At 40.3% G+C, this 25,823-nt stretch overlaps 1 long non-coding RNA gene across 1 annotated transcript in view; it reads left to right on the plus strand.

Moving 5' to 3' along the window:
• Positions 1 to 22,166, plus strand: part of LOC146510207 (uncharacterized) — a 309,640-nt gene extending 287,474 nt beyond the window's left edge. Inside the window, exon 2 of the long non-coding RNA XR_014876416.1 lies at positions 22,105 to 22,166. This is a non-coding gene — a long non-coding RNA (uncharacterized LOC146510207). The remainder of the gene's footprint in view (positions 1 to 22,104) is intronic.
• Positions 22,167 to 25,823: the final 3,657 nt, after the last annotated feature.

The following is a 25,823-nucleotide window of genomic DNA, read 5'->3' on the forward strand; positions in this document are numbered from 1 at the left end:
TGTTCTTCGGCATGTTAGCTGACTCGCTGACCATTAGCCCTCCTGAGGTCTTACCTTCAGTCATGGATAGGGATGGGTATCGAAAACCGATTCTTGTTGAGAACCGGTTCCCAGTGTTTCAATTCCTTGGAATTGTTTGCCATTTTTGCAAACGATTCCCTTATCGATTCCAGTCGCCCCGAATGACGTCACCACGTTGCGGAGCGTCATTTACCTGGCAGGAAACACGGCGCCTAAGCGGCTCAAACGCTCAAAAGTTTAGTTTTGCTTTACGAGAATGGATGACAACAGGGCAACTTGCAATACTTGCAAAGTAGATATTTCATTTAAGGGAGGAAACACTACAAATATACAAAAGCATTTGCTCACAAAACACACTATGACCTTAAATGAATGTCGTGTTTTTAATTCCGCTCTGGACTCGTGAATCTCAACCCAGCAGCAGCGGTAACGTTTGCACGTCCTCTCCCGTTAATGCGGCAGGTAAATAATCAACTAACAGTGCATATTATGTTAGCGCGATCTGCCTTATTACAAAACCTGCCATTACTGTGCATTTAGATGACCATGATGAGAGAGACAGAGTCTGGCTCAGATGCTGGCAGTTCTCACTGCAGTCTACCGTTAGCGTCTCCTTTCAGGCCAGGATAGACGAATGTCACCGAGCAGTGACTAAGTTTGTGGTCAAAGGTTTGCACCCATTTGCCACAGCAGATGATTTTCGGTAAGTGAATGTGTTTAATTGTAGGCAGGGACATTACTGGATATTCTTGTGTAATTGCTACAGAATAATTGATGTTATACTTTGTTATTGCTACAGAAGAATATTTATTTTATTATTTTACATTTACAGTTTTTTTTTCCTGGGGACCCTGTGACACCCCATTGAAGAGCTGTAGGCTGTGGATCTCTTAAGATCTCACTGTTGGGTTTGTAAGGCCATGTTACTCCTAAATTTCTATCTTGTTCAAAGAGAAGATATAAAACAAAGTTCTAAGCTAATCGACCTTAGTGTTCTCCTTTTTTAAAAAGAATCGATAAGAGAATCGATAAAGAATTGAATCGTTAAACAGAATTGAAAATGGAATCGGAATCGTGAAAATCTTATCAATACCCATCCCTAGTCATGGATAAAGTCTCAGTTTCTCAACCCTTGTTTTACCATGTGCTTACTGCTTGTTTGTGTTTATAAATCAAATTGTGGCAGGCTGCACACAATAAGATTTGATTTTCTGGGACTGCATTGTAACTAAAACGAATCAGCTTTAAGTAATAATCGAAGCTATGAAGATCAACGGGATGTTAGAGTTGAGGGGCTCTCTTAATTTGTAATTGTGACTAAGCCTCCTTCGTGATGCACCTCGGTTCCATGCTGTTGTCCCTTTGCCCAATATTTCCACTGAGTGCAGTTTACATTTAAGTGCTGACACTAATGGATCATAAAATCTTTTTCCTGCCCAGATGTGATGAAGAAATTACAGTGCAGCGGCATTAACTGTGGCAATTATATGGAATGACAGTTCCTTTCAAACATCCCACTGATCCCAAAATAAAGACAGAGCGAACGTTATAGAGTAGATCGGCAGAGAGAGAAAGATGTTCTCTGATTGTTAGCACAAGGTAATGAAACTCTGAAAAGGTGACATTATCAACATGGGGGCGGAGAGATTCAGTGAGACTGTTGCTGCCTCTATTTCTGGAGGTGTAGGAGTATTTGTGTATGCATGTGTGAGTGTGGATTTGTGCAAATTGTTGTGTGTCTGCGTGACAGAGAAACGAATGGTGTCAGCGTGCATGTGAATGTGTGAGAAAGGGAGAAAGTGACAGCATTAAAAAAACAGAGAGAGGGAATGGAGGAAAAGAAATATTTTTCACACATCTCCTAACTCATTAGAGCTCATCATTCACTCATTCAGCAAAACTGTAAATGTGTATGGAGGTGCTATTCTAGGTTGCAGCCACAAAAAGCTGCGCTTCACTTTCCACCATACAGCCAACAAAAGACACTATTTCTTCCTTCTTTTTTTAACCTGTATTTTTTTTTTATAATTTGGCCTCAATTTCTAAAGCAGTTTGTGGATTTCAGAGTTTTAAAATTTGAATTATGCTGAAAAATGGCTTAACATACATACACCTATATGCACACGCTGCAAAAATATGAGTGAATTCATAGCATTCTTTCCAAAGATCATTTTTACTGTGAACTACTGTAAAACAGGCACAAATTTCCCCTTTGATTGATAATCTTGTTAAAGTCTAATCAGTGAATGTTAGGTTTGTTTTGAACCATCAGTTGTACATTATTTGTTCTGTTATAAACAGTGTTGGGTAAGTTACTTTAAATGAGTAACTTAGTTACATTACTAGTTACTTCTATCAAAAGTAACTCAGTTACTTCAAGTTACTCGTTACTTTCAAAGTAACTAGTTACTAGGGAAAGTAACTTTGGTTTTACTCACAATTCTCTTGTTAATGTGTTGCTTCCGTAACTGGATACCCAGCAAGATTGCCAGTCTTCTAGCTTGCTTACTTGACACAAGTGCACTGTGCCACCTACCAATAGAAAGGAAAAGATAATGTGCATATTTCCACAAGAGAAATCCCACGCCTGGACCGTCGTTGACTGCCGCCATGATTCTAACCTACGTCACAGTGTCATGTGCGCTTTTTACATCCAACACAAAAACTGCAGTCGTGGTGCTTTCGATTGTACTCAGAACTCGGAAATTCTGCCATCTGAATAGGAAGATGTAGTCAACACCAGACTGCAGATGAGCTGCATACAGGGCTGGACTGGGACAAAAAAATCGGCCTGGGCATTTTGACTATCGACCGGACCACCATTATAGGAAAAATCATAGCCTTTGAATGAAAACAAACGCTGTTGTGACAGTGATGAACACTGTTTTTATGGTATATATGCATCAATCGTTTGTTATAAGATTCAGATAATAATTTTTTAAAAGCTAGACATTTTAAATGAGAATAAGAAAGATAAGTATTTCTTTGTGCCCCCCCCCCCCCCCTTTCCCTGTTAATGTTTTACCTGCCCCCCTGGCAAAACTTTGCAAGACCCGGCCCTGCACAGTTACCAGCTGTCAGCTATGTAGAAAAGGATCCTGGTGTTATTTCTCAGAAACAGTTTATAACTTCCCTTCAACTCATTCATGTCACCTAAAAGGTAAACCCGTTTCTCCATCACCTGTTCAGCTCTGATGATTCAGTAAGGACACCTCCTGGTTTCATCTTCGTGTTTCCCTCTCACCAGATAACCAAACCGATATCATGACCAGCAGCTTTTGTGCAGCTGTGGCTCCAGCAAACATCAGCTGATAGTAGAAATTAATATTAAATAAATTCTAACAACAGCTGATCAAGCTTAAACGTGCTGCTGTCGTTTAGCGCAAAGTGGGCGATAAACAAACAAGAGAGAAAAGCCGATCAGCTGATCATTGGTCAGTTTCATGATTGAAGTAGAAACGGGAGAGGGGGGGGGGGCGGGGAGAGAATGAGAGAAGAAGAGGCAGCTGACAGCATAAAGACAGAATAACTCCAGCTTTGTGTCTATTTCATTCTAGCTGAAGTCCGGGACAAACTGTGTTCCTTTTCACCTCCATACAAAACGCATAATGTTTTCTTTGAATACGAGAGGACTCTAGTTAGCTAGTACCCAGTACAGAAAAAGTCAGCACAATGAAAACAAACTCCACCTAAACTTGGTTTATATCTGACCCAGATAGACTGCGGGTCATAACTTCTTACCTGAAGTTCAGTTCTCCGGACTCGGACCGGCGGCCGCTTCGGGTCTCTCCTCTTGACTCCCCTTTCCCTCCTCCACCTGCTGGCCTCCACCACTTGCTAATGTTACTGAATCTGTGGAAGCTCCGCGATAGCCACCACGCGAAGTAACGAATAACGAGCCTATCTAAATCCCAGTAACGATTAACGCATTCCTCATTTTGGAATGGTTTATAACCAGTGTTGGGTTTATAACCCAACACTGATTATAAACCCCATGTCTTGCAATAACAGTCAATGATTCTTCTTAACATAAAATGCAATTTTTCCAACACTTATAAACAAAGAGGGATGTGGAAAAAGCCTCTTAAATTGTAAAATAAAAGTTCTAGATTTTCATTACAACATTAAATAGTTATAGATTTACATGTAGTAGAAAATAACTGAGTCTTCAGGTTTCACATATGGCTTTTGAAACCTGTATGTGACCCAGTTTGTGACATGGTTGTGTTAAAGATTCGTTAAAACAAACTGTAAGTCTCTTCAGAGCAGCAGTAGTTTTTATGTGTCTTTTTTTCTATTTTGTGTTCACTGAAGCCAAAATTTTGTCTATGTAATGTACATAACAACTTCTTATTTCTGCATCCGCTCTTCCTCATCTGCATCTGACTTCTTGCACATCTCCATCGTTGGATTGACTTTCTCTGTCCTGTCTCTCACAGCTTTGTTTCAACAGTTAAAACTGCTAGCTGTGTGAAGGGACCCGGCTAACCACATCTGCGTGTGGGCGTGTACGTGTGAACTTAAAGATTGTGAACACAAGTTTTACTTGCTTGTTAGTGAAGCCAGATTTGCTAAATTTATAGGCAAGTTCTGGCGTCTACAGACAACTGAAGGTGGCTGAAGAAGCTAGAAGCAGTTAAGTAAAGCACAGGATTCAGAGGATGAAGAAAATAAACAACTCTGGCATCATAATCAAAAGATAAAGCTTAGATACCTAATTAAATGGCTGCAGGCATCATCATTTCTGTCTCTTGTTGCTTTCATACGAAAATCCATCAGACACAGACCTACAATTAAACCCCCCTTTGATCAGAGTCTAGCAGGAACAAGTGGTAAAACTTGATGCTTATTTTTGTTTTTGCTCTTTTAGCACTGTTGAGCTGCTGCCACTCAGAATACATTAGCAGGAGTAGAAAATAAAAAAAAGACAGACATGCAGAAAAATTGATATTTTGAGCACCAGTGAAAAAATCTTTTCACAAAGTCTTGTCACAAATAAAGCTTCTGGCCACATGCAGTCCTACTTTCTGTTATTAAAGCAAATCTAATCAGTGTAATGTGAAAAGGATAAACAAACAAAAAAAAAAAAAGACAGCACTGAAATATTTAATTGCACAGTTTATTAACAAAAGAAAAATCAATAGATTGTTGCACACCAACATGACATATTCAGATTATAATGGTCCCAGATATTTTATCAATACAGGCATTTCTTTCAGATGCTGCTCAGTGCAGACATCTGGGTAATTACAAATATTCAAATAATAACGAGTGCTGATCTTCTTAACTCTATGGTGACATTCGCAGTTATAACCATGCATCTGTTTCTATAGGATTTGTTATTGTTGTCTTTGTCCTGGTAAACCACACTCCACATTCCCTTTTGTGGAGTGAGGAGGAAAAAGGTGAGAATCTCAGTGTTGTGGATACTCAGTAATCCATTCTATGTGTTACCTTACTGCAAACAATGCACAATACAGGACTAGACTTACTGTAGTTTGATTTGAAATGATGTCATCTGACATGTCATCTTTTTAATGAGTAAAATGATGCTGGTGACAGTTTATCAATTTTAAACACTGAAGAACAAAAAAACTAAAAGTAAATGATTGAATTGTCCCTTTTACCTCAGAGCCAGCGAATCAATACCAGAGAGTGGAGCCTGTGATTTGGCTTTTGCTTTTGGCTCAGCCCCTTAAGCCCTAGCAGAGAGAAAAAACCTCAGCAGCTGGCATGAGAAAAATTGTCTTTGCTCAGAAAATCCTGCCTTCGTCCATGACCCACAGTCAAGCGACGGTTTTCGAAGAGCAGGACAAAAGCCGAATGACGTAGCAGTTGGAAAACCAGCTTAAGGGTTCTACGGAATATTGAGGAGATATACCACGGTATCTAACAGCGGAGAACTCAATAACTAGTTAAACATGTAGCAATTAGTAGTAAATTAGCAGAAAGTAGTAATTAATACTATGTAGTGAACATTATAATGAGTAATGGCCAAGCTGCTGATGTAGTCGCTGCCATTCTGAGATGCAATATTAAAATATTCATATTTATGGCAGTTATAGAGACAAATCAAAACTAAGTTGATGCTGTTAAAAAACATACAATAAAAAAAACTCCTTGCGGCTTCTGACAATGATTGATTGATTGTAGACACAATCTTTTGTTGTGCGTGTTTACTGACATAGCAGTCTTGTAAACAAGTTTTGCCTTTTATACTTACACTGTTTAAGAATATGCAGGGGAGTTGGATCTGCTGCGGCATAACAATGCAGCACACTACTGAGCACGCATGAACCAAGAGCTGTGCCAGGTGATATCACCCACCCTTTAGTGGTGACATCCAAGGTCAAATGCTTAATCAAGATTGACATTGTGTGATGTTGACTGAAACTGACAGCACTGGCAGTTGTGTAATGTTTCCGATAGTGTTTTTCTGTGCTTATGGACGAGAAAAAATTGAAGCCTGACACTTGAAAAGAAAAACCAACCCCCCTTAAAACAGCCTTTGCTAGTGTTTCATTTTACAGAGAAGCCGTTTAAGCAATGTGAATTAAATTAAGGTCAGGTCACACATCTTTAAATAGTGGTTATGGCTGTCATTTGGGGCTACGTTAGCATATCCCAAATGCTTTTCAGTCCCTACCACACCTCCATTCAGCCTCTATAGCTAGTTGATCTTGATTGATGGAGGGCACTAGACCACATTGGCGAGGGGGGTGACCACTGGAGCTTACATGTGTAATAGGGCGTGATGGTGTTGAGATGGTTGCAGTGGGTGTATTGTGCCTTATACAGTAGAATGTAGGTTCAGATTCTTTTAAGCATCAATCCCATTTTACAGGAAGTGTCCTGGCTGATGCCTCTAAAGCCATAACACTTTTAGAGTTGACCTTGTGGTTTTTATACATTCATAGAACTTGTCAGTATTTGACAACATGATTGAAAAGGGGTTATTCTGCATGCTCCTAATGCATAGTACTTGAAAGGTTGGTATCTTTCTTGTTTATCTTATCATTTTTTTTGTAGTCAAACTAAGATATGTAGTTTAAAGCACAGACAAACTGAAATTTGTCTACTTTAGCGCATCAGTTTTTGAATTAAAATACATGGACATGCTGAAAGAAAGTAATACAAGGCAAGCCATTTTCTGTATAATAATCCAGTGAAGTGTAATTGTTAATATGTAACAGTTAGTGTTCAAATAGGGATGGCATTTAATCTCAATCAACATGATGCTATTTGAAGTACAAATTGCTGCTGCCTTGCCAGCCAAGCATTTGAGGGGCATGCTTTATATACTGCATATATCACACTGGCCCTAAATCCAATGTAGTAACCCTCCTCTGTTTTGTCGCCAGTGTCATGTGTGCCTCATGATTTGGAATTGTCATATAAATGCTTCTTCTGACCCCTGGGGCTAAGACATCTATCTCTGAAGAGGGAATAGAATTGTGTTGGAAGCCTGGAGCTATTCACTCTTCTAAGATGACCAGTCCACTTTATGATCATTGCATTTATCAAAGCGTGTGGTAAATTCCAAGACATGAGGTCTAGCTTTCCCATTGATTCTCCATGCTTTTTTCAACTTCACGTGGCTTTAACATAGATAAGAAGAAACTGCCATTGATCTATTTTGGAAAAGGATGTTATTAGACATTTTGAGTAATGTCTAGTAAAGAGACATCAGCCGCTTCCTCTACATTTATGGTGGTTTGTATTCACTGATCCAAACCACCAAGATCTACAGAAACAAAATCTGATTGTCATTTAGAGTGGAGAAGTAGTAGTCAGACGTGAGAGGATCACACTACCAGAAGGCATGGATTCCAAGGTATTTGAGGTACAAATGCCTTTGATGGTCACAAGAAATCATGTTCTTAGTGAATACCTCAGGCAGCAGAAACCCGATAAAGAAGAAGAGCAAGAACAGGAACTATGCATGGAAGGTCTGGCTCCTGTATGGCATTTACCACCGCCAGATAAAAGAAGTGGTTGATATGGAGAAATCCTGGACCAAGCATACATGGAATGCCATAACAAAGTGGCTGGCATAGTATACAGAAGGCTTGACCCACTCCAGGCCTCGAGGGCCGGTGTCGTGCAGGTTTTAGATCTCACCCTGGGTCTACACACCTGAATCAAATGATTAGTTCATTACCAGGCTTCTGGAGAACTTCAAGACATATTGAGAAGGTAACTGTGATGTGTGTGTGTGTGATGGATCAAGGACACATCTAAACCCTGCAGGACACCGGTCCTCGAGGCCTGGGTTTGGACACCACTGGTATACAGGAACATCTGTACCAAACATGGCCTGGAAATCCCAAGGTCAAAATTTTCCCTAGGGTGGTTGAGATTCACCAGAAAACCCACAAAGAACCTGGAGAGCATCCACGCGAGCACGCAAACTCCACACGGGCTGTGGTGGAGTCGAACAGGCAACAATGTAAGGCAAAAGTGCTGACAACTGCACCACCCATATAATATATAATATAATATAACATATTACGTAAACATAATATGTTATTTTGTTTGGTGTACAATAACACCAAACAGAAATGACAAACAACTAAGAAATTTGACTCCAGTTTACTCCTGTACATGCAAAAAAAGGAAACATTTGTTTCAATAGGCAGTATATATATATCACAGTCAATGTCTCACACTGGGTCGAAGGCCAGCAAATGAACTGTATGTGAAGGAGCCTGCCTGATGTGCAATGACAAATTGTTCCACAATTTTGGAGCTGTAACTGCGCAAGCTGTATCACCTCTGAGTTTGTGCTGTGTCTTTCAAACAAGCAAAAGCGTCTGGTCTGCTGACCTGAGAGAATAAGACGGGACAGATGAATGAGCAGACCACAGATATAATAGGGCACAACCTTTAAGAACCTTAAAGACAAATAAAAGGAATATAAAACAGATTCGTAGTCTACTGTAATGTACTTACAGTATTGTACAGTATAGTATCATTTTCATACACACTTTCAGCAGTTTGATGAGATGAGATAGCCTTTATTTGTCAGTTGCAGGTCTTTTGCCCACAACCGAGATGACAGACCTTGCCGACCGTACATACAATACACAAACATCACATTGGGGAGACAGGTCAGGCTAGGTAGCGAGGAAAAAAAAACATCGAAATGTGTAACACAAAAGGATAATACAGGAATGCACAGATATCAACACACCATAGCACAATAAACACAGACAAGCAACATGGGAAAGAGTTCCAGTGTGTACACATCTGATCTGGGACCGCTGCAATCTTTCGACTGCGCCTCCAACTGACCCGATGTCCACATCAGAGGGGAGGTAAGCGTTGGAGGTGGCGTTGGATCCGGGGTAGGGAGGGTGATGCGTCAGTGAGTGCTTATCAGTATCAGTACATGTATGTGTGTGCGTGTCGATAGTTCAGCTGAGACAGTGTCCTTCGCCCTGCCAGGCTAAGTAAACAGTCTTCCAGCCAACCCAGGTGGCCTTGCATGGAATGGGAAGGAACAGACTAAACACAGTCGTTATCAGGGTGTTTTGTTCAGCTCCGGCCTTGTAGCTGGCGCCGAGAGGGTATCCGCATAAGTGATGTTATTTTTTTACTTTAGTGCGAACAGCTCATATGAATTTCAAAGCAGTTCTACAGTCCAACACTGGTCCCATTGGAGAGCCGCGAGCTTCGCCATACTTGCTTTCTGTGATGTTGTCATTTCTTGTGCTCAAGGAGCCGATTTCTGAGAACTCACGGCAGTGTGCCTCCCCGAGATGTCATCCAATTTTGCGCCCAGAGATGTTATTCCGGGCTAGCCCTTCCGAGATGTAATCCAGTCTGCAGTCAGAGATCTTATTCTGAGTATTCACAGCAGCCGTAGCCTCTCCAAGATCTTATCCGTGCTGACTCAATGAGCCCATTTTGAGAAACTCACGCCTCTCCCATCGTTCCAATCCCAGCGGGCAGCCTTGTGGGGGTTTGAACAGCCGGTTCCGCTTTCTTAATTCTTCGATAAGTCAGGGCCAAGCCAGCTCCGATCCGCCAGAACCCTGTTACCATGGTTCCGAATAGGTAGATATCTTCAGCACTCAGGCTCACCCAAGCCCAAACTTCTCGTTGAGAAAGGGGTGTCAATTGCATTTAGGGACCAGTTGATCCAATCCATAATTCCTCTTTTAGGTTTTAGAGAACAGACTGTGAGAGAATGTTCCAGGGAAAATACAAAAAAACCCCACGAGACTAGACAAGGACATAAGCAGGGAAGATAAGGGAGAGGAGAAAAGTGCGTCCGCCTCCTCCGAGAGCCAAAGAAGATTCATGCATTTTGCTCTGTTTCTTTTTTCTGACAACCCACTCATTTCTTAACCTTCGCTCAACCTTTTCACTGTACTGCAGAAGCTTCACTCAAACATCCAAGCTAGTTTTCTGCCTCGTTGTTTGTGTAGGTGCACATCCAATTCAATACAAACAACTAAACAACAAAACAAACAATATACTTTGAGGTTTTAGTAATAGAAAAAATGCAAATACTTTACTAAATACTATCTTCTAATTCAATGATAGCAATTAGAAAAGAGAAAATGGCTTATCTCAAATAAAATGACACCAACAATACTGTGGAAAAAGTGTGAACTCGTGTCAATAAGAAACCATACGTGAAGGTAATTTACCGACTGGTATACTCAGAATAGGGACCCAAACGCATGACTCCAAAGAGAAGGCTTTGTTTAGTACACTGGTTTTCAGTTCAATAAAACAAACAAAGCAAAAGAGGCAAAACAGTAAATGAGCTAGGTCAAAAACACCAGTAAACTGGGCAAGAACAAGAAAAACAATGAACAACAGGATGCACTTTAGGGAGTCTCCTGGTATCACATCATATAATCATGTAGTAAAGCTGTAAAATCATTAAATATATGTATTCAAAACACAAGAATAACACCACTCAACAGCTAGCCAAAGGTGATGGGTGCATTGATCACAAGCACAGTACAGACAGTTCAGTGAGCAACAGTTGGTGCTACTCTACTCAGAACAGTGCTGCTCGCCTCTAAAAATGTGATTCCAAGGAAGTCTAATGAGCCACTAATAATTAGAAATGAAGGTTCAATTTCCCGATAGCTTCTATCCCAATATTAGGCTAATATCTGCTACTGGGGTCAGACAGTGACATGACATGTCTTCCTCTTTACAGGAGTGTTGAGGAAGTAGCTAACTGCCTGCAAAATTCCCAGGAATCTCGAGCATGAACGTGACAAAAGAGAGAACTCCGCAATCTGATGTGATTTGACATTAGTTTGCTGAACACTTTCCTTGTTATTAACAACAAGTAATCTAGTAATGAAGTAAAACAACATTAAATAATGATAAATAATAAAGGACTGACTTAATAATAATAAAGACGAATAACTGCTGGTCTACTGTCATCTTAGCTCAATGTTTTGGAACTCGAATAACTGCTAAGTCTAATTTATAAATATATATGCCTGCTTATAAAGTACTGTGAGTACATTTATTTTTCTTTTCTTTTGTGCATCAACCGTACTGAATCCGTAACTACATCTTAAGAGTGCATATTTCTGTGAGTTGATGAATTACTGGTCCTTTATCTATTATATTGTAGACACATTGTAAATTATTATTTCCCGTTTTTACATTTTTGTCGTTCATTTCCTTCATTATCTTATTTTTTCATCCAGTTCCTGAGAATTAGGCAATCAACAAAAGCTGCATGGCCTGGCAGGCAATCAAAAAATTCAATGAAACAAGTGTGAGTTGATCCACATGACAAAACTATGTGGTCAGTGATTATCAATCACTTGAAAACTTTTTCTTATTCAATAACTTGTGCTATTTTACAAAAAATATATATATTTTGAAACAAACCATTGTCATTTTGGTCCTCTCATTTCTCAGATTTTGAGTTAAAGCCATCCAGTTATATATCTAAGAATGTTTAACGCTATCCATCCCCCACTTATTCTCTCATCCATCGACCCACCCAACCACTCTTTCAGCTACAGTATAACTGGCCATCTGTTATTTTCTCAACTTTTCTCCTGCTCTCTGCTATCCTTAAATCTACCTCTCTCATCTGTTCTCCATTTTCCACCCCTCTCACTCTTGCTTGCTTTCTCTCTCTTCTAAAGCTCGTCCATGTTATGGACACTGTGCTCCAATGAGCGGTGAGCTTTTCTCCCAGACATCCTGACAGACTGAGACAATCTTTGTAGAAGACTTTATGTAACCAATTCATTAGTTTTTCTTGGTTCCAGACACCCCCACCACCACCCAGATTCACATGATAATAAGAGTGGCTGCCATGGTGAGGAACCAGAAAAATATCCATTTGACATCTACACTGAAAATACTCCAGCCGGACACACTAGGCAGCTGTATCTGTGATTTCTTTGTGCTACAAAAGTGAGAGCGATTTGTGGCAGAAAAAGCCACTTTTATAAAAGGACAAGAAACAAGGGCTTTATTTCACTTATTTCCCTTACCTTTACAGTTTCAGCATTTGTACAAGAGAAACCTTCTGAAGTGAGCTTTGGAAAAACATGTTTTTTGATTTAATATCATGGACGTGTCCTTGGGTAAGACCAGACTTCTCCTATTGGTTAGACATTCAGCTTGCATTGTGGATCGTTGCTATTGTTTTAAAAATGCACATGTGGATAAGCAGGATGATGTAAAGTGTTTTGGTAAATGTTTAATAGAAATACAGCCATTTAATTACAATTTTGCATGCATTACACATTGTTGTATATTGAAATCGTACATAAATTAGAGCTAAATTGGAAAAAATAGAAAATCTGAAAATCTGTTATATTTTAAAATATACACTAAAATTACTGTGAAGATAAGATAACAAGCTTTTTAACTCTATATTTACAGTGGGGCAAAAAAGTATTTAGTCAGCCACCGATTGTGCAAGTTCCCCCACTTAAAATGATGACAGAGGTCAGTAATTTGCACCAGAGGTACACTTCAACTGTGAGAGACAGAATGTGAAAAAAAAATCCATGAATTCACATGGTAGGATTTGTTAAGAATTTATTCGTAAATCAGGGTGGAAAATAAGTATTTGGTCAATAACAAAAATACAACTCAATACTTTGTAACATAACCTTTGTTGGCAATAACAGAGGTCAAACGTTTACTATAGGTCTTTACCAGGTTTGCACACACAGTAGCTGGTATTTTGGCCCATTCCTCCATGCAGATCTTCTCAAGAGCAGTGATGTTTTGGGGCTGTCGCCGAGCAACACGGACTTTCAACTCCTGCCACAGATTTTCTATGGGGTTGAGGTCTGGAGACTGGCTAGGCCACTCCAGGACTTTCAAATGCTTCTTACGGAGCCACTCCTTTGTTGCCCGGGCGGTGTGTTTTGGATCATTGTCATGTTGGAAGACCCAGCCTCGTTTCATCTTCAAAGTTCTCACTGATGGAAGGAGGTTTTGGCTCAAAATCTCACGATACTTGGCCCCATTCATTCTGTCCTTAACACGGATCAGTCGTCCTGTCCCCTTGGCAGAAAAACAGCCCCATAGCATGATGTTTCCACCCCCATGCTTCACAGTAGGTATGGTGTTCTTGGGATGCAACTCAGTATTCTTCTTCCTCCAAACACGACGAGTTGAGTTTATACCAAAAAGTTCTACTTTGGTTTCATCTGACCACATGACATTCTCCCAATCCTCTGCTGTATCATCCATGTGCTCTCTGGCAAACTTCAGACAGGCCTGGACATGCACTGGCTTCAGCAGCGGAACACGTCTGGCACTGCGGGATTTGATTCCCTGCCGTTGTAGTGTGTTACTGATGGTGACCTTTGTTACTTTGGTCCCAGCTCTCTGCAGGTCATTCACCAGGTCCCCCCGTGTGGTTCTGGGATCTTTGCTCACCGTTCTCATGATCATTTTGACCCCACGGGATGAGATCTTGCGTGGAGCCCCAGATCGAGGGAGATTATCAGTGGTCTTGTATGTCTTCCATTTTCTGATGATTGCTCCCACAGTTGATTTTTTCACACCAAGCTGCTTGCCTATTGTAGATTCACTCTTCCCAGTCTGGTGCAGGTCTACAATTCTTTTCCTGGTGTCCTTCGAAAGCTCTTTGGTCTTGGCCATGGCGGAGTTTGGAGTCTGACTGGTTGAGGCTGTGGACAGGTGTCTTTTATACAGATGATGAGGTCAAACAGGTGCCATTCATACAGGTAACGAGTGGGGGACAGAAAAGCTTCTTACAGAAGACGTTACAGGTCTGTGAGAGCCAGGGATTTTCCTTGTTTGAGGTGACCAAATACTTATTTTCCACCCTGATTTACGAATAAATTCTTTACAAATCCTACCATGTGAATTCATGGATTTTTTTTTCACATTCTGTCTCTCACAGTTGAAGTGTACCTCTGGTGCAAATTACTGACCTCTGTCATCATTTTAAGTGGGGGAACTTGCACAATCGGTGGCTGACTAAATACTTTTTTGCCCCACTGTATATATGTGATATTAGATGAGAAGCTCAAATCCTTATTTAAGTAAATAAGCTTACAGCCTTCATTCTCTTGTTATAAATTTGAATGTGCATCAATATATAAAAGGAGAATAAATGATCCAGTAGTGTATCAATGCCAGAATAAAAGCAATATGTATCTGTGCTTTTTTACATTTTCCTTTTTCTGAACTCTGGAATTGGACACCTGCATTATTGAATAAACTACTACCTCATAAAAAAAAGTACAAATGCATTCTCCAAAGACATGCTACACTCTGTGGTTTACATCTGTGTGGAGGAGGATTCCTACTGTAGCAGCATAATGATCCCAAACAAACCTCAAAGCTTTACAAGAACTATTTGAAGATCAAAGAGGACTAAGGAAAGCTGACTGTCATGTACTTTTCTTCGCAGTCACCTGACCTCAGATCCACTGAACATTTATGAGGCTATACTTGAAATGTGAGAAAGCCAAGCATCCCCTTACAGCGCAAGAAGTACTTTATAAATTGTCAAGCTGGATTTTATACCCTGCCTTATGTTTTGCACAAACTTTTGAGAGTCTATGACCTTGATTGCATTGAGTCATTAAAAGAAGGATCTAGTGAATACAAATGTATTGTGAAATTTGACGATATTTTTATTCTTCCTTCTTGTGTCAGTTATCTCAGATTTGTTTTAAACAATATATATATATATATATATATATATATATATATATATATATATATATATATTATGGAATGTCGTTTAGGAAAATATTATATATATATTACAATCAAAGTCTGAATATATAGAACAAAACTTGAATATATAGAATGAAACTTGAATATATTGAATGAAACTTGAATATATAGAACGAAACTTGAATATATAGAATGAAACTTGAATATATAGAATGATCTTCTGAATATATAGAATGAAACTTGAATATATAGAATGATCTTCTGAATATATAAAATGAAACTTGAATATATAGAATGATCTGAATATATAAAATGAAACTTGAATATATAGAATGATCTTCTGAATATATAGAATGAAACTTGAATATATAGAATGCTCTTCTGAATATATAGAATGAAACTTGAATATATAGAATGATCTTCTGAATATATAAAATGAAACTTGAATATATAGAATGATCTTCTGAATATATAGAATGAAACTTGAATATATAGAATGATCTTCTGAATATATAGAATGAAACTTGAATATATAGAATGATCTTCTGAATATATAAAATGAAACTTGAATATATAGAATGATCTTCTGAATATATAAAATGAAACTTGAATATATAGAATGATCTTCTGAATATATAAAATGAAACTTGAATATATAGAATGATCTTCTGAATATATAAAATGAAACTTGAATATATAGAATGATCTTCTGAATATATAGAACGAAACTTGAATATATAGAATAATCTTCTGAATATATAAAATGAAACTTGATTATATAGAATGATCTTCTGAATATATAAAATGAAACTTGAATATATAGAATGATCTTCTGAATATATAGAATGAAACTTGAATATATAGAATGATCTTCTGAATATATAGAATGAAACTTGAATATATAGAATGATCTTCTGATAATGCATGCCAGATGCTTCGGTTATTAGTAAATTTGGTTGTGTTCATTAGAAAATGTTTTTGGTGCCAGACACTAAAAATTGTGAAAAAGTTCCAAAGCTATTATTTAGGTAAAGATTGATAAGACTGGTTTTATCTTCATATTCCTTTGTGCCATTTAAATCATAAAAGTAGTCAAATAAAGTGTTTAAATATACTTTTCTTTCATGACAAACCATACTTGTCACAGTAAAAAAATGTCACACTATATGTTACATATCATGGTATGATGTACTAATTTATCTGTTAATAAACATGAATTGTGCCTGTCTAATCAAGTAAACAAAATCCTTAAACATTCCCTAAATAATGTAAACCAGGTTTATGTTTAACAGTTATTATTATTATTATTATTATTATTAGTAGTAGTAGTAGTAGTATTATTATTATTTGATAAGAATGCAATGTCATATAGTGCGATGATGATATAATGTTCATATTTCAGCTATATATTATTATATATTTCATGTCTGTCACATTTATAGACAACTTGCTGGCAGTGTTGGAGATACCGTTAAATATTTTTTCATTAGGGTTACTATCACACTTTTCAAAACTTTTCCAAAACCTAACAAAAACTATTATTTAAACCTGTGAGTTAATCTAGGAATCAAGTGAAAATTAATATGAATTTCAATGTAAAGCATAAATGTTCAAATGGGACACTGAAATAAAGCTTAACTCATCTCATTTGAAAATGTAAAGAAAAGTTGCTCTGGGTGGCAGATCTTTCAATGACCACATCTAGCTACATGCCATAAAGGCAGGAAAACAGATAAACTACAATCCAAAAACAAAATATACCTCATATGTATAAACTGAAACCAAATGCATCCATCCATTCTCTTCTGCTTATTTTTATCCGCGTTGCTAGCCTATCTGCGTTGCCAGCTACCACAGGATGAAAGGCAGAGTACACCCTGGACAGGTTGATAATCTGAAGCTGGGTTAACAACATTAACAAGAAACAAAAAAATTAAACATGCATATGCAAAATAGAAAAACAAAAACAAAATCCTCATAAGTTCTGCAAACCTTGAGAATACACATCATGCTCTTCCAAATCCTGGTGAATTCTGTATTGCAAAATCCATGTCTGATTTGAAAGTAGTGTACACTACATGAACTGGTATACGAAGGATATTTTCACAAGTATTGGTCACAGGAAATCTGCAGTTAGTGATGAACTCAAGGCTTGGCTTTGGAGAAAACCCAGGGCTGGAATGTTTCCACAATTAAACAAATTAACTGTTGTGCACAGTTTAGTCTCCACAATCACACGCTGTGAGTCTATTGCACACTGTTTTTTACTGTGATATTTTTGTTTACTTAGTCTAGCAATTGAAACTTACGGCCAATTTTTAACCTTATACTAGTAATTTCAGTGAATTTAGTTCCGTTCTTAACTCTTCTGCCTTGGGCCCTCTCGAGTGAAAGGTCTAAGATTGTAGATGGGACCCGTTGTGGGGAACTCCTGTAAAGTGGAATGCACGTTCTCCATAACGTTAGCTGGTTAACCAGGGGCTATCTGACCGGAGAGGTTCACTGCATTTGGTCTTCCACGATGAAACAGTGAATAAATTTCTTCATCAGTACTACGATGCAGTACACTGGTACTAATATTTGGTTGGCCAGAACATGCATTTGCCAGGGTGTTAATTAGCTCCTCATTACTTAGAAATTAATTAGGGGTGATTGAATTGATAAACTCTTTTGCAAGAATATCAGATTACTCAATTAACTGGTCAAAATCTACAGTCCTTCCTATTAATTGCTGCTTCCATAATTCCTCTTCTACTCCACTGCAATCGGGAAATATAAAATATTTAGGTATTAATATTTCTCCCAAGCTTGCAGATCTAACTAAATTAAACCATACCCCACTTTTAAAGAAAGTAGAAGGTGATCTGGCTAGATGGAAATGTCTACCCATATCACTCATGGGAAGGGTTGCTGCTATAAAAATGATGGTATTACCAAAAATAAATTATTTATTCTCAATGATCCCAACTAAACCGCCGCAAGATTGGTTCAGATCTCTAGATTCATATATGTCCAAATTCCTTTGGAAAAATAAGCCCCCACGTATAAGCTTAAAAACACTACAAAAGACCAAGGATAAAGGAGGATTAGAACTACCTAACTTTCAGCACTACTTCTTAGCCAACAGGCTTCAGTTTATCTCAGGATGGCTAAAACATACCCTCTTAGATGAACCTTGGCTAGATGTAGAACAAGCACTTTGCAATAATCTAGAGATTTCAGATCTACCATTTATCAGCTCAAACATCCAACGACATGAATGCTTCAAAAGCATCAACATCAGCTCTTCTCTGACAGCATGGTGGGAGTTTCTGAAGTTGACAGAGTCTTCATTAATCCCATGCAAACGTACACCTATCTGGAACAACCCTGACATATTACAAAACAATAATATGATAAACTTTTCAGATTGGAATGGTAAAGGAATCAAATATGTAGAACATATACTAGAAGGAACAGAATTTATTTCATTTGACAGACTAGTTACACAATATGGGATCAACAAGAAAAGATTTTTAGAATATCAACAAATTAAATCCATAATAAAAAAGAAATTTAAACTGGGTCAAGTTGAACTACAAACACCACCAAGTGTGGTTCAATTTTTTACTCTTAAAACCCCCAAATTACTATCCAAAATATACAGAATGCTTTCTAAAACAGATGAATCAATATCACTTCCTATTGCAAAATGGGAAGCGGATTTATCAGTTAACTTAGACCAAAACTTCTGGTCTCAGATTTGCTTAAAAACCTTTCATCTAATCAGAAATCCCAGTCTTCAATTAATTCAATACAAAATACTACATAGAGTGCACTATACAGGTCATCGGATGTTCAAGATGGGCTTTGCATCTACCAACAACTGCTCACACTGCCAAACCAATTCACCGGACAATTATATCCACGCTCTTTGGTTCTGTCCACCAGTTCAGAAGTTTTGGCGCGAGATATGTGAAGACTTATCAAAGTGTCTGAAATGTAACATTCCAACTTCCCCCTTAGTGTGTTTGTTGGGCAGCTTAGATAATGTCACTTCAGAAAAGAATATAGCCCATATGGTTTTCACTGCTCTATGCATAGCCAAGAAAACAGTCCTCATGAACTGGAAAAATAAAAACAATCTTAATTCTAACCAATATAGAAATTATCTATTAGATTACATTAGTCTTGATACAGCCTCTGCCACCACATCAGATCAATCGCTCTGGGCTCCTCTGATCAGCTCCATCACCTAGTGGGGGTGGGGGGTCATATTTTGGTCTCGCCTTCACTGTTGTGATTGGTGTGGGGGTAGGGTCAGGCTTGGGGCGTCGGGGGGTTCCCCAGGAGCATCTTCCTTGGGGGGCTCAACCCGGGGTAGCGGTCATGGCCAATTAGGGGCTCTGTTGGCTCTTAGGTGACGGCTTCCTCGTGGCTACGTGCAGCGGGGCTAGGGGAGGGTCTGTGCTGACGGACGGGGGTTACTGACCTGGTAGCCTGGCTGCCCCTGGGTGGGTCCGGGACGGGCGTGAGGTTCTGGGGGCGCTCCGGCTCTGGCCTGGGGCCCTGGCCGGGCCTCGGGGGCCTGGGTCCTGGTTGGTGTGTTGCCGGGGTTGTGGGCCGGTGGGTATATGGGGGCCCGCCACTGGCGCAGGGTGCCGCCGGTGCGCCGAGCCAGCTGGGGGGCTCTTCAACTGGTGGGGGGGGGGTTGTCACATCTTGCAGGGGCTTTCCTCTCTCAGGAACTCTCTCTGCAAGAGGGGGAGATACAGGAGAGGTGGAGGAAGATCTCAGCCTGGGCGTCTATTGTCTTATGTAGTCTGGAAGATGAGTGGATGATGGGGTGGGTGCAGTTTTCTCTGTTGTGGGGTTGAGTGGACTGCCCCGGGCTCTGTGGGGCCGGGCGGCGCCGCTGCGCTGGGCCCCGGTTCGGATGGGCCTGGGCCCCCCTTCCCTGGTGGGTCGCGGAGTATGGGGGTGCCTACTGGGGTCAGCGGGGGAGCTGGCCCCAGGGAGGGGTCACTTGCTCCTCCCTTCCTTCCCTCCCCATCTCCAGCTGCCTCCCTCTTCCCGCTCCACCACAACCACCCACACATGCAGGGCCTTGGAGTGGGGGTGTGTCACCAGGGTGCAGAGGAGGTAACCCCCCCCCCTCTGTCCCCTTCTGGCTGCCTCTGCCTCAATTTTATCCCGCAACTTAGACATTCACATTACTCACATTCTCATTACACATAAATATAGGATCTTGGGGGTGGGCACGCTACACGGAATCCCAATTACCATCAGGGTGTACACCTCACCCCCGGCGTCGTTGCCCACCTCTCAATTTTAAATACACGTAGACATTGAGGGCTAGCAGGAGGGACTATGCGCTTACCTGCTGCTCTCTGGCAGGTGGCTCCATGCCCTCCTGGGTTTTAAACGCACCTTAGAACACACATACATCAACACTACAATGAGCGGGTGGAGGGAGGTTAGGAGTCTTCTCTCACCCTCGTTCTCTGCTTTCTGCTGGAGCAGGGGGGCTAGGAGGAGGAGTTGGCCGTCCGACTGGGGTCCGGAGTGTGGGGCCTCCCTGCTGCTGCGGAGTCGGGGCGGTCTGCTTCTCCCCACTGCAGGGAAAAGGGTAACACAACCTGGGTCTGGGTGCAGTTCCCCCCTCCAGGGGCAAGGGTACCTAGACCCGGTTCGTAGAGTACGCTTGGGGAGTGTGATTGTGTGTACAGCGTCTCTTTATGTCTGTCTCCACGTTGGTTGAGTGTGGAGTAAGTGCATATGAGAGCATGAGGGTGGGAATGGATGTTTGTATCTGTGTGTGCCTGTATGTCTGTGTCTGTATGTCAGGTTGGGTATCAGATGCCACCTCTCTGAGGACAGCTCAGGCCCTCCAAGGTTTGGAGGCCTATCTCCCCCCACCACTTCCCCTGCCGGGGGCGGACTCCCTCAGACGTCGGTGCGTTGGTGGTTCTTTGTGTCCGGGGGTGGGCGTCCGGGTACACACCGGCTCACTCCTTGGCGGCTGCTTATCGGGGCCTGGAGCCTGGGGCTCGCTTGGGCCACTTCGGAGGTGGGGTGCCCCCGGCCTCTCGGCCTGGGGCTCGGTCACTCAGGCACAGCTGGCTGCCGGCGGAGCTCACGGGCACGTCACTGCAGCCCCCCCTGGCTTCTGCTCCGTGGCTGCTGGGTGACCCCTCATCTGGGACTCTCCTCAGCTCTTTCTGGGACAGTGGCGCGGCTGCCCCTCTGTTGGTCTTCCTTGGTCTCTTGTGTTCTGGGGGCCTCTGGATGTCTGGGGTTTTGATCTCCTCCATACCTGCTTCATGCCCTGGAGGACGGGGCAGTGGCCCCCCACACCCTCTAGCAGATCATTACATGAGGGAACCTTTTAAGAAAACAAGCGCGTCCATGCTCACAGGTGTACACACGGGTGATCACACACACAAACTACACCCTTTTTGGCTCCTACCTCAATGCACACTGTGCTGTCGATCTTACGTGCTGCACAATAATGTTTAATATTTAGTATTTACTGTCATATTCCCATATATCATTGTGATGTGGTTTATTGTATTACTCTCGTTTTCTTCTGCTTGTTTTCTTTTTTCTTTCTCAACAGGTGATCCAGGTGATCGATATATGTATTTTTTTTTTTTTTTTTTCTTCTGCTTATTCTGTTGGTTTTTGTTTTTTGCCCTTCTCCCCCGTCCCTCTTCTCAACTGTTTTTCTTCCCCTCTTTCTTTCTCCCTTTTCTTTCCCCCAGTCAAGTCTGTCCCGTATTCAGCAAGTGAAAATAAAATAAAGAATAAAAGGTGAATCAAATGGACCATTACGGCAAAGCTGGGATGGTCAATTTGGTAAAGAAAATCCGTTGGGCATCTTTCTTCGCCTTTAGACAATAATTCTGATGGCAAAAGAACCAAACGGGACAGGCAAAAAAAAAAAAAAAAAAAAAAAAAAAAAAAAAAAAAAAAAAAAAAAAAAATGATAAGAATGCAATGTCATATAGTGCGATGATGATATAATGTTCATATTTCAGCTATATATTATTATATATTTCATGTCTGTCACATTTATAGACAACTTGCTGGCAGTGTTGGAGATACCGTTAAATATTTTTTCATTAGGGTTACTATCACACTTTTCAAAACTTTTCCAAAACCTAACAAAAACTATTATTTAAACCTGTGAGTTAATCTAGGAATCAAGTGAAAATTAATATGAATTTCAATGTAAAGCATAAATGTTCAAATGGGACACTGAAATAAAGCTTAACTCATCTCATTTGAAAATGTAAAGAAAAGTTGCTCTGGGTGGCAGATCTTTCAATGACCACATCTAGCTACATGCCATAAAGGCAGGAAAACAGATAAACTACAATCCAAAAACAAAATATACCTCATATGTATAAACTGAAACCAAATGCATCCATCCATTCTCTTCTGCTTATTTTTATCCGCGTTGCTAGCCTATCTGCGTTGCCAGCTACCACAGGATGAAAGGCAGAGTACACCCTGGACAGGTTGATAATCTGAAGCTGGGTTAACAACATTAACAAGAAACAAAAAAATTAAACATGCATATGCAAAATAGAAAAACAAAAACAAAATCCTCATAAGTTCTGCAAACCTTGAGAATACACATCATGCTCTTCCAAATCCTGGTGAATTCTGTATTGCAAAATCCATGTCTGATTTGAAAGTAGTGTACACTACATGAACTGGTATACGAAGGATATTTTCACAAGTATTGGTCACAGGAAATCTGCAGTTAGTGATGAACTCAAGGCTTGGCTTTGGAGAAAACCCAGGGCTGGAATGTTTCCACAATTAAACAAATTAACTGTTGTGCACAGTTTAGTCTCCACAATCACACGCTGTGAGTCTATTGCACACTGTTTTTTACTGTGATATTTTTGTTTACTTAGTCTAGCAATTGAAACTTACGGCCAATTTTTAACCTTATACTAGTAATTTCAGTGAATTTAGTTCCGTTCTTAACTCTTCTGCCTTGGGCCCTCTCGAGTGAAAGGTCTAAGATTGTAGATGGGACCCGTTGTGGGGAACTCCTGTAAAGTGGAATGCACGTTCTCCATAACGTTAGCTGGTTAACCAGGGGCTATCTGACCGGAGAGGTTCACTGCATTTGGTCTTCCACGATGAAACAGTGAATAAATTTCTTCATCAGTACTACGATGCAGTACACTGGTACTAATATTTGGTTGGCCAGAACATGCATTTGCCAGGGTGTTAATTAGCTCCTCATTACTTAGAATTTGAGCCACAAGATTCCGTGCAGACTGGCTCATAATGCCATTCCTCGCAGTTACAAACAAGGAAAACACTAGATGGCGCAAGCGCCTCCGTGACGTCAGGTTTCATTTTATATATTCAGAAGATCATTCTATATATACAAGTTTCATTCAATATATTCAGAAGATCATTCCATATATTCAAGTTTCGTTCTATATATTCAGAAGATCCATCCATCCATCCATTCGCTTCCGCTTATCCTTTTCAGGGTCGCGGGGGGCGCTGGAGCCTATCCCAGCTGTCATAGGGCGAGAGGCGGGGTACACCCTGGAAACTTGAATATATATTCAGAAGATCATTCCATATATTCAAGTTTTGTTCTATATATTCAGAAGATCATTCTATATATATAATAATTTCCTAATCGGCATTCCATAATATATATATATATATATATATTATGTAATTACTCCATTTTCAGATGTGTAAATCCAAGTCATAGGTCTTTCTTTGTGGACTTTGTATAATCCTCCTTCATGGGTTTTCTCCAGCTGCTCTGGCTTCCTCCTACAGTCCAAAGACCTGCATGTTAGGCAGTGTTGGGGAGTAACGGAATACATGTATCGCCGTTACGTATTTAAAATACAAAATATGAGTAACTGTATTCCGTTACAGTTACCGTTTAAAAAGGTGGTATTTAGAATACAGTTACTTTGTTGAAATAAATGGATTACACGGCGGTACTTCCCTGTTTCATATTGTGGCGGGTCAGGCCTGTTTGGGTTTTGTTTGACAGCTACGTTCTGTTGTTCCAGGTGGCAGTGTTACGGTTGCCATGGTTACGGGGCGACACTCTCTCTCTGCGTGTTTCCTGGGTGAGAGAGGCCTTTTTGTTGTTGTTGTGCTAAGCTAATAGGCAGAATGCTACCGGTATAGCTCTAAAGAATGTAGCATCATAGGCAGTGTAGTCCGTGCTGCAGGGAGAATGGACTGCCATACCCGTTATGTGTCTGTGAGCGAGGGAGGGAGAAAAAGGAAAAGTACGAGCTGTCATCGAGCAAAAAACGGGAGCTGGAAGCATGTAAATATAATAATAACCACTGCAGCCAAGAAGAGTGCCTGACGAGCCCAGTTGTAAGTAAGCTATTAAGACTCGACTGTACACCGTGTTCGTGTTTTCCTCCAAAAACAATAAGTTCCGTTGGAGCAGCCGTTCAACGCCTCTCTCTGTCTCTCACAAGCAAAGTTGACCCAGACAACAAAGTAAAGCTAGTTTTTGGCTACGAGCCCGACACAGAACCCACCGTATTAGCCAGAGGTCCCTTTACTACGGTTCGGAGCCGCGGACCTTCAGTAACAGTAATAAATCACAGCAATAGTACATTCATGTAGTTGTAAACAGCATGATAATATATTAAGTAATCCAAAGTATTCAGAATATGTTACTCTCATTGAGTAACGTAACGGAATACGTTACAGAATACATTTTGGGGCATGTATTCTGTATTCTGTAATGGAATACGTTTTAAAAGTAACCTTCCCAACACTGATGTTAGGTTTATTGGTGATACTAAATAGGCTGTAGGTGTGAATGTGAGTTTGGATGGTTCCCTGGCTTTATGTGTTTGCCCTGTAACAGACTGATGACCTGACCAGGGTGTGCTGCCCCTTGCCCTTCCAGCTGGGGTACGTTCCAACCCCTGTGACCCTGAATTGAATAAGCAGTTAAGAAAATCAATGGATGGAAGTCCAAAATAAAAGAAAATAAATAGAAAAACGTACACACACACACACACACACACAGAGAGAGAGAGAACAACAGGTATGCCAACACCTGGATGTGAAAAAAATCTGTGTAATTTAGAATAGGGCCAGTTAAGGCAACTGTGATTACATCCCCAGAATCAACTAAAAGCCACATAAGTTTGCACATAAAATTAATCAACAGAGCATTAAATGTAGGAACATTACTAATACAAAACATAATCCGTCTTGGTAGCTTGAGCAAAATCCTGAATGCATCATTATATGGTAAGTGAAGCTTTTTTTATTTTTACTTTATTATAATTGCACCATAAATGTGCTGCATAAAGCGGAAATCATTAGGCTATGAAAAGAGCTATTTTCACATCATCTGTACACATATGAAATTTGCGTGTCAGCCAGTTTGCTTGTGCATACAGTATACAACACTTACGGTGCAAAAAATCATCATCACATGTGACCCAGATATCTCACCTTAATCACCACATTTAGTTCTTGATCAGCCAAACAGAATGAGAGGAAAATTTGCTTCTGATTCTGAAGTCTTTTTAGTGTTAAATTCAGTGTCATACCGCACACCATAACATAGCAGTTGCCAGAACTACAGGGAGCCAGAACAGCTAAGTCATCTGTGT

This window comes from Neolamprologus multifasciatus, chromosome 10, assembly GCF_963576455.1.
Source record: "Neolamprologus multifasciatus chromosome 10, fNeoMul1.2, whole genome shotgun sequence".
Classification (NCBI taxonomy): domain Eukaryota; kingdom Metazoa; phylum Chordata; class Actinopteri; order Cichliformes; family Cichlidae; genus Neolamprologus; species Neolamprologus multifasciatus.